This window comes from Mustela erminea, chromosome 9, assembly GCF_009829155.1.
Source record: "Mustela erminea isolate mMusErm1 chromosome 9, mMusErm1.Pri, whole genome shotgun sequence".
In the NCBI taxonomy this organism is placed as follows: domain Eukaryota; kingdom Metazoa; phylum Chordata; class Mammalia; order Carnivora; family Mustelidae; genus Mustela; species Mustela erminea.
This window is the reverse complement of record NC_045622.1, coordinates 84,391,375-84,404,646: the sequence shown is the minus strand read 5'-3', so window position 1 is coordinate 84,404,646 and position 13,272 is coordinate 84,391,375. Positions and strand designations below refer to the sequence as shown.

The window sequence follows — 13,272 nt, the reverse complement described above, 5'->3', positions numbered from 1 at the left end:
ATGCACATTACAATCTTGAAGTTTCTTGCCATATTCTAGATGAAGTACTGTGTTTATATTCTATTCATTTCCATGCAAAATGGCTTCGAAAACTAAATGCCAAGAATCTCACTAACATTGTTTGGTTCACGTTTCTTTGATTATATTTTGCTTCTTTTCTGGCAATACAATATTTTATAATGAAAAGATTCCTTTCCTCCTAGCACTGGAGTTTTTCTCCATATAACTGAAACTAGTTCATAAAGACTGGATGGTGTTGGAAATGTTTAAAGAACCGATTTCAGATTTGAGAGTAAAATCTTATCTTTGAAATTACTTTCGCAGAACCCATCAGACAGAGAGAGCTGTCAGGTTTAAACTGTACCACCAATTTTATGTTAACTTATTATCTGAAGTGCAATTCTCTGGCACATGGTATGTTCAGAACCACAAAGATTAGTACTTAGCCAAAAACAAAAAGGTTTTTAATTTTTCATTACCTCCTCACTGTATACTACCTGGCTGAAGTTAGATGTTTAAAAATCCCATATGGTTGTTCAGCTCTTCAGAGATCTTAACCCTTAACTTTCCATCAGAAAACTTTCTGGACAGTATCTAAAGAAGAGCGGCAGTTAAATATTAGAGTAGAGAGTGCAGAGTCAGGATCCATTCTGCATTGGGTCAAAGCCCAACTTCACCAGCCGTATGACTTTGGGCAAGTTATTGAACCTCTGTAAAATGGGAATCATATTAGCATTTTGGTCTCATGGTTGTCATAAGGATTAAACGAGATAATATATGTGAAATGCGTAGGACAATGTCTATACACAGTAGTGCTCGGTTGATGCCATATCGCTAGAATTTGCTTTTTAAACTACGGAGGATTGTATTTTACAAAAGACAGTGGAAGACACACACTTAAAGTTACGATGAAAAGATGAAAATCTAAAGACACTTAAGGGATGATGTTGAATTTCTGATACTTACAATGGAACTCTTGGATAAAAAAATCATAAGCCTCGTTAGACCATAAATTTTGATTCTAAAGATTCATTCCACAACCCGATATACATAATAAAGAGACAGTAAATGCTCAATTTTTAACCAGAGGTAATTTGACTCTGGAAGCCAAAGAACAATGTTCTCATAGTGAGCTCTAGAAAATCATCCTCAACAGATAGCAAAATGAAATTATGTTGATCGTATTCATCATTATCTGCCCAGTATTTCACACACTGCCACATACAAGGAATTTAATATGTGTGGAATGACTGAATGGCTGACTGTAATAGACAATGCTCTTTAATTCATGGAACTTTATAGAGTTTGAAGGGACTGCTTATGATATAATATGATCTGCTGTGATATGTCACAGATAAGGAGCCAGAGGACATATGACTTAAAACTAATTGTGTGCTTAGTTGTTAACAGAACTGGAATTCAAAATGTTGACTCTCTGGCTTATGCTCAAATAAGTCATTGTCTTCTGTTGTAAATGTGTCATTAGAAACACCAGTTGCTTGAGATATTCATGGGGTAAAGAGTAGAAGGAGTTGTTGTATAATCGGATAATTTAGGGAACTGCAAACATACACATATTAAACTGTGGATCTCCAACAGGGAGACATAGCACTCCACACAGCATTTTTGAAGCGGGTTTGATCATAACACCCTCTTTGAAGGGAACATCTTTGGGAGGATGTAGTTTATGAAATACAGAGAAAAAACCTCTTTGAAGGGAACATCTTTGGGAAGATGTAGTTTATGAAACACAGAGAAAAAACCATAGAAGAAGACTGACCAGTGAGCTTCAACATCCTTTAGTAAAGTTCGGCTAGATTTTGTTGATCTGGAAATGTCTTCACTTTATTCTCATTCATGAAATAAAGCTTTTCTGGATATACAAGGGACAGTTTTTCCTTTCAATGCTTTGAATATATTATCCCACTGTCTCTTTGCATTTACTGTTATTATTAAGTCTGTTAAGAGTCTAAATATCAGTCCTCTGTAGGTGATGTTTCTTTTCTTCCAAGCTGCTTTTAAGATTTTTCTCATTGTCTTTGGTGTTCTCCAGTTTCCCTATAAACTTGTCTAAGGTATAAACTTCCTTTTAATGTATCTTGCTAGGTATATGGCTGTATTTCCTGAATTTTTTTTGTCAGTTTTGAATAATTCTCAGCTACTGTGGCTTCAAATATTATGTCTCTTTCATTTTCAACTCACTTTTGGGAGTAGAGAGAATATTTGCAGAAAAGCAGTTAGTTTAGTTAAGTGATAACCCACTCTATTAAACAGAGGCTCAGAAAGCCAGGCTGTGGCTTCATTCGGTAGGGAATGGAAAGCCACTGGAAATTTTTCAGTAGAAAAACAACGTAATTCAATCCAGCCTTTATTGGGTGCCTACTATGTACCTCTAAGATGTACTATGTACATCTTAGGCACTGGGATATAAAAATGAATAAAATGCAGAGCTCACCGTCTAGCAGTATGACTGAAAACATAACCAGGAAGACTGAGCTAGACCATTACAGTAGCGATCAGAAACCAATGTGAAGAAAACAACTATGAAGCTGCAGTAATGGTTCAGGTAAGAGCCCAGGAGGGCCAAAACGAGGCCACTGGTGGTGGGGATGGAAAGGAAGGAGTGGATGGAGAGATCTTGTGGAGATCGCATCTGGAGAATATTCTAATTACCCAGATGTGGGAAGCAAGGGAAAGGAAAGACCCAGAGATCACCTGAAGATTGTGCACACAAAGAACGGGGAGAACACCACCACTAAAAAAAAATGGAAACACCAGGGGCACCTGGATAGCTCAGTTGGTTAAGCATCTGCCTTTGCCTTAGGTCAAGATCCCAGGGTCTGGAGATGGAGCCCCGGGGTGTCAGGCTCCATGATGCCTGCTTAAGATTCTCTCCCTCCACCCCTCTTCCCCACCCCACCCGGTCATGCATGCTCTCTCTCCCTCTCTAAAAAAAAGAAATAGAAACACCAGGAAGAGGCTTTGTTTTGGGGGGGGGGGATGATGACTTTGGTTGTACACATACTGAATGTGAGATTCCGTGAGTATCCTGGGGGAGCTATCCAGCAGGAAGCTGGGTTTATGAAAACAAAATCAGGGGGAAGTCAGAAATCAGAGTCCGTGGCACAGCAGTCATGGTTTACACCATCTGCCGAAGATGAAATTGCCAAGGAAGAGTGCTGCAAACCACCCCCACCCCGCAAACACACATGTTTCAAATTGCTGGATAAACATGTGAAAATCACATGAGCATCCTTAAAAGAGAGTGAAACACAAAACTATTCTTCCATCCAAAACATCTTGTCCTGTCACAGTGAACGAAATTAGGTCCTTCCAGATCCCTTCTTCTGTGTCTTGGGAGCTCTTTCGTCCTCAGCGTCGCCAGTTACAACGTAGATGTCCCCAGATAATCCTTGCGCCTTGATCAGAAGATCCCTGACCCAGCGCGGGTTTACTGGGGTCTTTCCCAGCTAGTGACAGTGGGAATTAGGTTGAAGTGCTGTGGAGGTTAATCTCCTTCTCAGGAGATCAGCAAGAGGCAGCAGGACTCTGACTAAAAGTGATCTGGTAACTGACAAAACCACCTTTCAGAGTCTCCTGAGGCCCAGCTGCTGGACAAATGCAGGTGCACGTGTGCATGCCCACACGCACACACATACACACTCTTACGCACATGTTGACCAAATGTGTAGGGTAGGAATGTGGCATAAAGTTCAGCAGGGACAGATCAGCACTGTAACTTCTTTTGACAGTTACAATGTTTGTATGTCAGGTTGGTTGACTAAAATATTACATTGGTTCCCTTTCCCTTCATTCAAACAGACTTCTAGGCTTTGCAGGGCTTTGCTTGGAAAATTTGGGCAGAGCTAAAAATCGGATGCAGCCTCTTGGGATAAAAGGTTTGCACCTTGGTACCCGATGCCACTGAACACTTAAAAGATGGCTAAGATGGTAAATTTCATATGATTTTTACCACACCACAATTTTTAAAAAAGTCATTGAATTAAGTACAAAATAATTTTGTTTTGAGACTTCTGACGTATGGATGTTATAATAAGAAATACACATAACAATTATGATCTTAAAAAAAGTTTTGTGCCTTGAGGCACCATGAAGGATGGTCTGGGGACGGAGGGCTCAGGGAGGATGACTTTGAGAAGTGATGATTCTAGGAGAAGAGGTCCCCCTCAGGAAGGAGTGCAGATCATTTAGATGGGAGATTTTCTCCCTGCTTCCTGGCAGTGCCTAGATAGGCAGCATCTAGTGGGGAGGGGCTGCATGAGCTCCTAGGGAGGCCTGATCCCAGTCTCACCAATGAGGAGCAGAGTGCTCCTCAGCCTGGAACAGAGGGCAAGGATTTAACCTCTTCTGTACATCACTAGTTATCAGCTCCAAGAGCCAGGCTTGGCATGTGGTAGGTGTTCAATAAATATTTGTTGAACAAATGAATAATGATGATAAGGCAGGGCCTTCGTATTGCAAAAGACCTCTGGACTTCTGCCCAAGTCTCTGGATTAAAAAGAGGGAGGTAGATAGTTACCTTTCTCACTAGCCTGGCAAGATGGGGACTTGGAGTCAGAGTTAGGAAAATAATAGAGACATAGTACACATCTGATAGGCAACTTAAAAACCGACTATTCCCGGCACCCTTTCCCATATGTTATGTGATATGTGTGCAAATAAATTATGCTTGTAACCACATACATTACATAACATAAATAGTAGATGTAGATAAAAACATAAATGATAAATGTTTATTTACTAGCGGAAAAAGAATTTTCAACATGAGCACAAGCAGTGTAAGAGCTATAATTTTGAGGGGAGGTTCCAAAGCTTTCCCCACTGGGGATCTCTCGAGAATCAGACAACCCTGCCTGTGGGCAGCCATGGGTATGAGTCAAGTCTAGGATAAACCCATAGCGCACCTGTCGCATGCAGGCCTTGAGGCCAGGGAGGAGTCTGATGTGCAGCGGAGAGGGAGGGTGGGTGAATGCAGGAGTGGCTCCCGCACCCAGCCCTGTCACCCCATGGTCTCAGATTAGTCCTTCAACCTCTCCTGCCAAACAAGTGTCGGGTTTGATGGTCCCTAAGACAGGGCTTGGGTCCTGCCTGCACCCACTTTGTGCAAGCATCCCAGTGTCTGTGGACTGTGTCGTCTAACTGGTCCACGAGCTGCGATACGGTGCTTAAATATTTTCAAAGTCATCCTTACCGTCAGGTCCCTTCCATGTGAGGAGAAGTCTCTTGAAGGTCTGTGGAAGATAGGCAATTTGGCTTTCTAGAAGCAGAAGAGTCACAGGCACTCATCCAAAGCATTAACTTATGTGATAATGAATATTACTCCCAATGACTCCAAGAGCAGTTGCCATGAGCTGTATAACACAGTCTGCTTATCCTGGCTCTATGCTCCAATTCTCCATTTTCCAACATCCTCTAACTTTTCTCCCTCTACTGTAAAGTAATATGTCCCTTGGCTTCAAAACATGTGGACACCTTCCCACTGATGTGGAAAATAACAGAAGGCTTGAACCCAGAGCACCTGAGGTTCTCCCATGGTGCCTCACTCTTCCTCTTAGAAAGAAAACAAAACACAAAGAGATGTTGCTAAGGTAAGACAATGTCTGGCAGCCTATGTTCTCTCATCGCATCCTGTCCTCTACCTAGAAAATCCTCTCTACACCCTTTCTCTGGATGAGCTTCTATCCACCCTTCAGTGCCCCAACCTATAGTTACTTTACTTCCATAATATTTGTTACCCCTCCCCCCACGGTTCTAGAAGCTACCATTTTGTGATGTAAGTATTATTTATAAGTCTACTTCCTAACTAGAACTCTTTGAGGGCAGAAATTGGGTTTTGTTCTCTGTGTCTGATTGCCCAGCACGACACCTGGCATGGAGAAGACAGATGTACAAGAAAAGTCATTCATGTCCTAAATAACGCTAAGCCCATTGCCTCCATGACCCAACCCATAGCTAAGTGAACCAGGAACGCATGTGTCACCCTTGATCTAGACAAATCAGATTTGTTTACAGGATTCTGAACGTAAGAGTCATTAGGGCTAGGAGTCAGAAAATGTGGCCACTGGGAGGTCACATAAAACTGTGACCTTCAAAGTCCAAACTTGAGACAAGAACTTCGGTGCAGGAAGTTCATTTGGGAGGTCATTTGAGGAAGTACAAGGGAGGATGGGGGAAGGGAGACAGAGAAGGGAGAAAAGCCAATATAAGGTATGTTAATGAGCAGGTTACCACCATGGGAAACTGTGGTTTAACCCCCACCCCCGACATGCCCTGAGAAACCATGTGGGCCGTACCTTAGATCCCACTGGAAAACCAGAAGGTTGGGGCGCTTATGCACTGACTTCTAACATCCCCTGTATGGGGATGCACATTCCTGCAGTCCAGCAGCTTGCTTGCTTGCTTTTTTTTTTAAATTTTATTTTTTTTTAATTGTTTAAAGATTTTTACTTATTTATTTCAGAGGGAGGGAATGAGAGAGCGAGAGCACGAGAAGGGAAGGTCAGAAGGAGAAGCAGACTCCCCACCGAGCAGAGAGCCTGACGAGGGACTTGATCCCAGGACTCTAGGATCGTGACTTGAGCCGAAGTAGTCGCTTAACCAACGAAGCCACCCAGGCACCTCCAGCAAGCTTTCTGGTACAACAACAACAACACGAAGCAAAACAACTCTTTGAAAAGCAGAGAGATATGGATACTGGAGGTGGGGAGTTGCCATTCCATGGAGACTGACTACCACTACTGCAGGTGAACTCCAAGGTGGGCCTGAGGACCTGGGCAGGACACCAATGACACCTGCTACAAAAACCCAAAGCCAAACCAAGTGATGGAGTAGTGGGAACCAGGAGCCTTACAGTCAGGGCTGATCTGGAGAGGGGAGAGTGTGGTAGGGAAGCTGGTGAAGCAGGAGAAGCAGAGAGCACAGCCAGCACACGACCCAGAGGAGAGGCTTGGCCATCACCCCTTCCTAGTAAGCAGCAGCCTAAAGAGCCCCAGCTGGCACAGTCCCCATAGAGATGTGACGCAGGCTTTGCACACTGGCCAATGCTTTTCCAGTCTCTCTCCCATAATTTCTTCCAGCTCCTTGTCATATATTTTTGGTCAACCCTGAGCTTCCCTGACCCATCATGAAGACCCACCTAAGTCAAAGACTCCCCAACAATATCCCTATTTACCTGCTGAGCTAGACTCTCAGCTTCTTTATCCAATATGTAGGAGGAACTACAGCTTCCAGAAAACCTGTATCCTAACATCTAACATGACACTTTGCCCGTTATTTCTTTGCAGTAGGTCCAGTGTTATTAGCTATACATTCTGGTCAGCGAGTCTGGGTCAGATCTGTTTGTCAGAACACAAAAGTGATGGCAGAAAGGGAGGTTAGGGCAGGGAAAAAAACCCAATATATATCATAAGACAAGTCCAACTTTGCCAGTGTAGTGAGGAGCTTCACGTCTTGGCTGGGAACAGCCACAGTAGTAAACATTAATGCTCAATGGCTGAGAAGGTCAGAATAGTTTCTCTGCTCTAGATCTCACTGGCTGAGAGCATCTGATGACACTCACCAACTAGGGGAGAAATTGTACATACACTCACCAGATTTTTTGAAGTTTTATTTATTTAAGTAGAACCCAAGGTGGGGCTCAGTCTCATAACCCCGAGATCAAGAGTTGCATGCTTTTTTTCCAACTGAGCCAGCCAGGCACTCCTAAGCTCACATTTTTATTTTAGAAAATGCCTCAGATGAAAACAGTGCTATAATGATTTGCTATTGAGGAGGGTAATACTAAATCTTAAAGTATTCCCTGATGTTTAATTCTAAGGGATTCCACTCTATCAACAATAAATCCCTTTTACTTAGTCTGAGAAGTTTTCTGTTCCTTTGCCATCAGACAATATTATGCCAATATCATGCCACCTGTATTAGTCAGGAAAACAGAACCAGTGTAGGGGGTAGTTTAAGGAATTAGCTCATATGATCCCACAGAATAGCAAGTTCAAAATTTGCAAGGGTAGTCCATTGGTGGGAGACCCAGGGAAAAGGTAGGTGTAGTTTGAATCCAGACAGCCTTCTGGCAGAATTCTTTCTTTCTCAGGGAAAGTCATTCTTCTTTCTCTTAGGTCTTCAACTGATTGGACGAGGCCCACCCACAGTATGGAGGATTATCTACTTTACTCAAAGTCTACTGAATAAAAAGTCCAAACAAAGTCTACTGACTTTGAGTAAATCTTAACTAAAAATGTAATCTGAACTAAAAAAAAAAAAATCCTTCATAGAAATGTCTGGAATAATGTTTGACCAAATATCTGGGCACTGCGGCCTAGCTAAGTTGAGACAGAAAAGTAACCATCGCACTCCCATCTCTGATCCTTAATAGTAGCTGCCTTGAGGACCATGCTTCCAACAATTCTTTTTTTTTTTTAAATATTTTATTTATTTATTCGACAGAGAGATCACAAGTAGGCAGAGAGAGAGGAAGAGAAGCAGGCCCCCTGCCAAGCAGAGAGCCCGATGCGGGGCTTGATCCCAGGACCCTGGGATCATGACCTGAGCTGAAGGCAGAGGCTTTAACCCCTGAGCCACCCAGGCGCCCCTGCTTCCAACAATTCTGAAGCCACTTCACACTCAATAGGAAAAGACGCCCAGATGAATGAGTAATGTCTATTGTGATCATAGACAAGAGGAGAGACAGCTTGTGTCACATATTCACTAGTCCTATAGTAGAAGTGTAGTTCACATTTATTGGATGAATGAACAAATGACAAATTCTGTCCATTTTGTCGTTAAACCTAGAACTTACCTGGTTTTTTTTTTTTTTTAAGATTTTATTTATTCATTTGCCAGAGAGAGAGAGTATAAGCACAGGGAGCAACAGGCAGAGGGAGCAGACTCCCCATCAAATAGGGACCCAGATACAGGGCTCGATCCCAGAACCCTGGGATCGTGACCTGAACTGAAGGCAGATGCTTAACCAACGGAGCCACCCAGGTGTCCCTAAACCTAGGACTAACCTTGATTCAAACTTCGTTCAAATTGCATTGTCAGACACCAACCAGGCCAGCCGAGCCAATTCTCATGTGCACCTACACGCATGCCCATGAACACTCCCAGCAGCTTTATTAGCAACAGCCCCAAAATGGAAATAACCTTGACGTCCCCCAACAGTACATGTAACAGTTCTGTAAATAAAAAAGTACCGTGCCACCATGACTGGCCCACAGTGGATATGAACTTTAGCTCCATACAAAATAGACGAATGGGTCTTACAAATGTAATGGCAAGTGAAGCCAGTTTCAAAAGAACAGGACAGGAGTTCCCTTCATATGAAGTTCTAAGATATAAAATTAAACTATTCTATATACATGCACACGTAGGTGGTAACTAATTATTTTAAAAGGCACAGAAGTGATTCCCATAAACATCACAATTTCAGTTTTCTTGAGGAGCATGGTAGCGGCTTATGGGGGAAAGTTAACAATATTATATATGCCTTGACTTGGGTGTTAACTTTAAAACAACTTGTTAAATGGCCCTTTTCCCCCCTATGTGTTAAACTTCACAAAAACTTAAAAAAAAAAATGTTCCTAAGGTCTCCTTATGCCAACTCCTGAAAAAAAGTGAAAATACAGGGGACATCCCAAACCGCTCACGCACTCCCCATTTAGCCTCTGGCCAAAGAGGCCAGTCACCGACTTTGCAGGCTTGTTCCTCACTAGTATCTACTTTGTATCCTTTTCTATCTTGTGTCTTCTTCCAGAACAAAGGTCTCTATTTTAGTACTGTGAGTAGATGTACAATATAACAAAGTTAACAGTTGAAAGTCCTAAAAAAATTCGTCTTCAGCAAAACTTGCAAAGCAGCTGCTTTGCAAAAAGACAAATGTCACTCATGGGATCAAAAGCCTAGAAGGATTTCATGGAAAAGTTCAGTGGTGTGTACAGGCAAAGTCGACTCTGAGCAGAAGTCCCCATTAGAGGAGAGAGTGTCCATCTGTCTCACCATCGGCTGGAAGTGTCATGGATAACTAGGTTTTGAAGGACAGAAATCCTGGTACAAAGGGCAGGCTCTCACGATTCACCTTCCAGGACAGACGCTTAAAATTTGGAATGCATCTTCCAGAAGGTTAGAGAAAAGGCTGAGTGATTTTGAGGGCTGGTGCTGGAGGTTTACTTTAGCCTCTTTTCATAGCTTTTAGTACTTAGAAATTTGTAGTTAAATATGCTGCTTCTTTCTGGAAAACAGACTCAGCCCTGTCCCACCTCTGCGTGGGGAATAACGAATTTCATATGGAAACCCAAAAACCCAGAGAGGAATATGCAATTCTTCAGACACTGCATGTCGGACTGGCTGTCACGGACCCTGGTTTGGGTCAGGCTGTTTAAGAGTCTTTGGAACAAGCCTTTATCTAGAGGGGACATTTTATAGATCCATTAAATCTACATTTTCTCCTGGGCTCCTTTCCCCAGCTCCCCTCCACCCCGCTCTAGTCACACACTCTAAAAACCCCCTTAAGCCCCAGAAATAAATCTCTATAAACTGCCAAGTGTTCAATCAGGCTTTTACTGTATCTCTTCGCAATTAGAATAAATTTACTGCTCAGAGAGATGGGGAGAAATATGCAAGGTACTCCTTGGGTAAATACACTGCGGCGAGAAAAGTGGAGGCTCTGTAAAAATTATCTCTGTGAATTCAACAAGAATCAAGGTCACCGAAGCTGCTACATACCAGGGAATGTTAATTAATGGGCCTGCAGCTGGTGGTACCACTTGGCCGCTCGGCTCCAGCTGCTTGCTCCATATTTCTCTCGTTTGTAGGACCATTCTTGGATCAGATCCCATCTCTTTTTTTCCTCCAAGTACAAAAAGTACATAAGTCTCTCCTGGAAGGATGCCAACCTTTCAGAGAACTAAGGAAAGTGTTGTTTCTTAGCTATTTTTATCTCCTTTTTTTAAAGAAAAGACACTCTATCACCTCGGGAGCTGGGTGACTTCCAATCAGCGTTCAAGCTGTGGTCTGAGGTCACCGTTCTGGCACTTTCCGCGGGGAGGTGTCCTGAAGACCGAGAGCAGAGAGGGACACTCGTAACTTCCCCTGCAACTAAAGCAGAAGACACCTGAAAAGATGTCTCCCCTCACCATCTTCTTCACGACAAGGTTTACAGGCTAGGCCAGTCTGAAGGCAAGGTAAAAGTGCAACCAGAACAGCTCAGAGATGAAGAAAGAGGGAGACGAGAACAGGAGAGAAGGAGAGAAGCAAAGTCTGACAGAAGAGGCAGAAATTATTTCCAGGGTCAGGGTAGTCTGTTCCATTTACACCTGCTGGGAAGCATGAAATGAGACCAGGTGTGTAAGCCACTGAGCATCCTTGGAAGGGACACGGGCCGCTATTGTTAACTGTAATACCAGTTAGCTGAATAACATCAGCGTTGAAGTGGAAGTGTTCAACCTGGGCCTCGCCATGTGGTCTGTATTTAGGCAGTGCATTGTTCTGGCCAAGCACGGACTTCAGAGTCAGAAAGATCTGGGTTCAAGTACCTGCTCAACCCCTTAAGTAGCTATGTGAAACTTGGCAGCTGCATTAGGCTTTCAGACCTCAACTTGGTCATCTGTAAAATGGGCTAATAATAGTATCTGCCTCACGTAAGCCCTTTGACAAAGTGCTTGGTACTGAAGTCATCTCAACCTATATTCGTGCTATAATGGGGGCTCTTATCATTGCTTCCATACGTCAGCAAGGGAAAAGTCAGGAGAAGTGTTTCGGGACAAGGGATGGCCTCTCTGGGCAGGTGAAGATAGCTTAGGAAGAACAGTTTTCTAAAGCAGCGGAAGGGGTCCTACTTGCGTCTGTTACAACCAGCCTTGTTTTTCTTCTCATTTGGAAACTTTCTTTCCTTCAGTGTTACACAGTAGAGGGACTGGGCGTTCTTCCACACAATGACAGACATGAAAATCGCGCCCAGAAATAACAGGGAAAAGGCCTGACTCTGCTTCTTTGAGGAATTCTCCAGGTAGTCGTTAACCATCAACTCCAGGCTCAGGGCTCTGGGGACGGCTGCCCCTATTCCCTGCTAAGGCGGCAGGTCGTCGTCCACTTGGGTCAGTTCCTTTGTGAGGGGAGACCCAGCTTTCTCGAGCCCTTTTTGAAGGAAGGAAAAATGTTCTTAAAAATTGGGAAATGTTCTCCATTACTCCTTCACACTGTAAAATGATATTTGGGCCTTTTAAAAGACTTGGGAAGTTTTGTGAAATTAAGGACTATGGATTTAAAGAAGCCTTGGGGGATTAGATTTTTCCTCCTCTTTGAAGCATTTGAAACAACTTTAATCTGCTTTTAGACTTCTCTCCAATTTGGTATGGCATTCTAGTAGAGTACTGTTGCCTTCCTTGTGGAACTGATACTTCTGTGCCTCTTTTAAAATGCATGAAGAGAAATATTTGGGGCGGAGAACAAAAAAGCTTGAGTTTAAAGAACGAGACCTTTCAAGGCAAAGGGACTACTTCTAAGATGTTTGAAAGACAGTTTTAAATTTGTGTTTTGAGCGTAAGAAAATCAAACAAAGTCTAGTTGTATATGCAACCACAACAGTCTGACTGTTCACATCTAATTTTCTGATTGTTGGTCTTATGATATATATGGTGCTTTACAATGGGAAAAAAATTTAAATACTCTCATGTAATAGTACCACTCTGGAAGGCAGGCATTCTAATCCTTCTTTTACCAACAAGAAAACTGGGGCTCAGGGAGTTAAAATTTTGCTTAAAGAAAATGTAATATGTCAAGAATTTCAACTTGGGGTTCAGGGCTTTGAACCCAAGACCTTTTCCACCACATCTCATGACTTTTAACCTCTCATGTGGCCTGGGCAGACCCGGTCAGCTTTCCATGCCTTAGTTTCCTGATCTGTGAGTTGAAAATCATACCACTCTGGCTTCCTTTCAGGGCCTGGAGAATAGATTTTCCAGGATGTCCATCTATCATGTGACCACGATTTCTTGGAATGGTGTACAAGAGTCTGAATGAAACACACTCTGTATTATCCCAGGGAATGGGGAACCTGGAGAAGCAACAGACAGGAAAGAGGGGCACACACTTGTTCGCCTGGGGCCTTAATTCCCTGAAGCTATCAAAGAGGAGATAAGGGTATTATCAAAGTATGTGAAAACTCAACAGCTATGCAAGTCCAGAAGAACAGGGGCGCCTGCGTGGCTTAGTCTTAAGCGTCTGCTTTCTGCTCAGGTCATGATCTCAGGGTCCTGG

At 43.0% G+C, this 13,272-nt stretch overlaps 1 long non-coding RNA gene across 3 annotated transcripts in view; it reads right to left on the bottom strand.

Moving 5' to 3' along the window:
* The window catches only part of LOC116598575, a 128,345-nt gene that overhangs the window by 79,474 nt on the left and 35,599 nt on the right, over positions 1 to 13,272 (bottom strand). For 2 of the 3 annotated variants that reach the window (XR_004289104.1, XR_004289103.1), the window contains exon 1: positions 5,213 to 5,753. This is a non-coding gene — a long non-coding RNA (uncharacterized LOC116598575). Of the gene's footprint in view, positions 1 to 5,212; positions 5,754 to 13,272 lie in introns of those variants that run through there. The other variant, XR_004289105.1, reaches the window with a different exon arrangement.